The following is a 3925-nucleotide window of genomic DNA, read 5'->3' as shown; positions in this document are numbered from 1 at the left end:
TGAACCTTGTATGGTGGAGAAAACAGATTTTAAAATGTCAATTATGTATCTTAAAAAAAGAAAAGTAGTGTGAGGGGCAGGAGCTGGCATATCTATGCCTTATCTATTGCTGGCAGTGTTTGCATCCTTCTCTCCTCTTCCTGCCTCTTCTTTCTATTCCCCTGACCTGCCCCACTTCCACTCCCTCTCACCCCACCTCCACGTCCTCCTCTTCTCCAGCCACCCACGCTGGCCTCCATCTGTATACCAGTTACTCTCCTGTCTTTGGGAATTTGTGGCTCCTTCTCCCTGGATCACTTTTCTTTCCTCACGTCCTTGAGGTCCTCAATCAAATGTCACCTTTTCAGTGAGACATTTTCTGGTCACCCTATCTAGCATTTCACACACATAACCCCAATTCTTCTATCATCTCTCAAGATTTATTTATTTCCTACTAGCATTTATTGTGATCTACCATAGTTTCTACTTCAGTTAGTGGTGGGTCTTCCCCACTGGACTGTAAGCACCAAGAGTGCAGGGATCTTTGCCTCCTGTTCACTGCTGAATCCTTGGTGTCTGGACTGTGACTATCTTGTTCTAAACGCTCAAAAAACACTGTGAGCATGAGGATGAATCAATGAACCAGTGTCACTGTCATCATAGTCATAATCATCATCAACAGCCCATCTCTATGAGGAATCCTTTATTGAATATCCAAGCTGTGTGGAAATTTATAATCTGGTCAGAGCAATTGGGTACATAATTTAACAGACTCCATTATTTGAAGTGACTCACGAGTGGGTATATCAGAGACAGATCAAACCATGAAGTTGAATAGATGGTCTTTGTTTATGTCACTGAATATAACAGCTGTAAAATATAATGCTAGAAATACTACTCTAAGTACATAATTAACCAGACTGAAATGATCCAAGGAAGATTTGTGAAGGTAAAAGGCAGTTCAGGATTAAGAAGCCTCTTAATCTTCCTAATCCTTGCAAAATATGAAGAGTAATTTATTTTTGTTGTTTTTTTGTTTTGTTTTGTTTTCAAGTGTAAGTTTATTCTGGAATTCAGGTCAGAACTGACACTTATCATAGATAATCACTATATAAAAGAATCCAGTGATTTCAACTGCAAACACCAAGAACTATTTTTTCTTCAAACAGTTGCCACTTTACGAGATCACTGTTAGGACTGCTACCACTGTCTGTGGTGGTCAGTTCTCATGGCGTTTGGATCTTCTTTACGTAATTCAGAAATTCATCCTTTTCCACTTGGTAACTGCTTTCCTTCCACTGTTCCTGCAACTGTTGCTGTAGAGTCCTGATTTCTTTTCCTGAAGAAAAGCCCACTTTTCTGATGTCATGGCCACTCACAGGAAACAGGGGGATGGACCACCGCTGCATGTCCTTGAGAAGGCCACTCTCCTTGGTGGGTACTTCATGAGCTCACATACTCAAGTGTTAGCATCAGAGTCCCTACAATCTATATCTGCTGCTTTAAATCTTTCCTGTTTCTAACTACAGACAAACCAAGCTTTTTCCCCTCTTTTGAAATCTTCAATTTCAAATCCAATTTTGTGTTTTGAATGATGAGGCCAAGAGAGTCATTGGCTTTGGTGAAAAACCTTCAACATTTTTATTGACTTTGTTAAATTCTTCCAAACTTGCATTAGCAGGTAAGCCTATGTAAGAAGCCTCACCAAGATTGTAGATAAGGTGAATCAAATGATTTACATGGTTACCAATAAGAGTTTTTTTCAGTTCTACCCAAATCCTCTCTCCTGATAGTCTAGCCAAGCCTTTTGCATTTTTGGCAATTGCTTCCAAAGTCTCAGGAATGTGGTCACCAGGTTTGTGTACAATTCTCCCCAAACACCTGAAATATCTTAAAATTTGATGACGCTCTTTTTGTATCTTCTGTGTAGCATGTCCAACAAATTTCACTTTCTTATTGTTCAAATCTTCATAACCATCAAAGTAGTCAAATAAAGTACCATCAAAACCTAAAAATGTAGAATTTATAGTGAGATCTCTGCGTTCAGCCTCTTTTTGCCAGTCAGTTGTGAATTTCACCTCAGCATGTCTTCCATCAGTGACGACATCAATCGTAGTTAGTAATTTCAATTTTTTCCCTTGAAGCCTGGCAGTAACCGACCGGCGCTTCTCTCCCTTGTTTGTCATGCGAACACCGTTGGACTGAGACATCCCCTTCACCTGAGTGGGAGTGGCAGTGGTAGCAAAATCCACATCCTGTGCCTTCACTCCCTTTATCAAATCCTGCACTGCTCCTGCTATTCGTAATTCACATCTTTCTTTAACGAATAATTCTACTCACTAAGTTAGTAGGCCCAATCCTGTACTGCATGTAAGCACTTGGCATACAGAAAAGCCAGGCTTTTTACTGCAGTCTTTACTTGTCTCTTGTGATTCGGCTATAGTTTCGGATTACACACGTTGGGCCTTTCTTTCATTAGCTGTCAGACCCTTCAATCCTTCTGTGAAAAGTGACCGGAATTCTGGAGACTGCAAATTCATTATAAATAGATATTGCTTCAGAAGGCATAGTCTTGGCAACGGCTTCCAGGGATGCAGGCCCCTCAGCTCTGAGGAGAATGTCACCAGCCACACCTCCACCCACTGCCACTGTCGCAGCTGCGCGAACTTTCCTGAAGAGTAATTTATTAAGACGACGGGCTTATTATCCTCCTTATCTAGAAGAACAAGACAGCCAGGTACAGCAACTCAACCAAACCCCAATAGTGGGTCAATTCAACAACACATTGTCTTTGTTTCTCCTTTTGATCCAAGATCATTAGATGCTGTTGAAGAAGACTGGGTAACCAGCTCCATCGCAAATATGTGGTACTTAGCCTCAGGCAGGCCCACAGCTCTGCTTAGAAATCCTGGAATGGAGTGGTTCTCAAAATTTTTGGCCTCAGGACCCCTTTTTTACTAAATTAGTGAGGACCCCCAAAGGCTTTTGTTTATGTGCATCATACCTATTGATGTGTATTGTATTAGAAATTAAAACAAAAAATTTCAAAAATATGTAAATATTTAAGTCATTTTAAAATAGCAATAATAAAACAAATACATTAACACAAATAACATATTTTTATGAAAAATAACAATATTTCCTCCCCAAAAAAAAATCAGTGAGAAGAGGAGCATTATTTTCCATTTTTGCCAGTCTCTTCAATGATTGGTTTAATAAAAGAGAGCTGGATTCTCATATCTGCTTCTGCATTCAACTTGTTGAGATACATGTTCCATGTAGCGTCTGGAAAACTCTACTGTCTACTCATGACAGAATGAGTGAAAACGTAAATAATGTCTTCTTATTATGTAATTTATCCTTCACTCTACTTCAATTTGTCATGTGCACTGAATCTGTCTTCCCAAAGGTCCCTGATGATTTTTGTTTGTGTTACCAGTAACATCCTGACTATTGACAAATACAATGCTAAGTTTCAGTGGCTGGAAGGATCGGGAAGGCTCCATGGGCTTGAGGTAACTATTGAAGATTGACTGAATTTGCCAAGTCAAGATAAAAGAAAGGGCAGAGACAGGTGAGAATTCGGAGCAAACAGTCCCTGTGATGGGGTGAGGGGAAGTGAGGCTGGAAGTGACCTAGTAAGGAGTCTGGACACCTCCTGCGGCATTAAGAAGCCATGGAAGGTGACAGGGAGGCTAGCTCGGGAAGGAGGACTATTGAGCGACACTTCTTTAGGACAAGAGGAAAGGGAGAAAAGGCTGGTAGTAGTGACGCAGAGGGGAGTGGAAAGTGCTCATTCATCGGTTCAACACATATTTACTGAGCTGCTACTAAGTACCAGATAATTGATAGTTTCTGCTTACTTTGTATTATGAGATGAATGCCATTTGTTGAGCGTGAAGGGAAGAGGGGTGTGGTTATAGCTTAGATGAGCAGTAAGGGTTTG

General features: G+C 40.6%; 1 pseudogene; it reads right to left on the bottom strand.

Moving 5' to 3' along the window:
* Window positions 1-1205: 1205 nt before the first annotated feature.
* On the bottom strand, window positions 1206-3485 carry LOC117012237 (CCA tRNA nucleotidyltransferase 1, mitochondrial-like; annotated as a pseudogene).
* Between the last annotated feature and the right edge of the window lie 440 nt (window positions 3486-3925).

The sequence above is a fragment of the Rhinolophus ferrumequinum genome, chromosome 20, assembly GCF_004115265.2.
Source record: "Rhinolophus ferrumequinum isolate MPI-CBG mRhiFer1 chromosome 20, mRhiFer1_v1.p, whole genome shotgun sequence".
Lineage (NCBI taxonomy): Eukaryota > Metazoa > Chordata > Mammalia > Chiroptera > Rhinolophidae > Rhinolophus > Rhinolophus ferrumequinum.
Note: the sequence above shows the minus strand (reverse complement) of the source record. Positions and strands in the feature narration are given on the sequence as shown.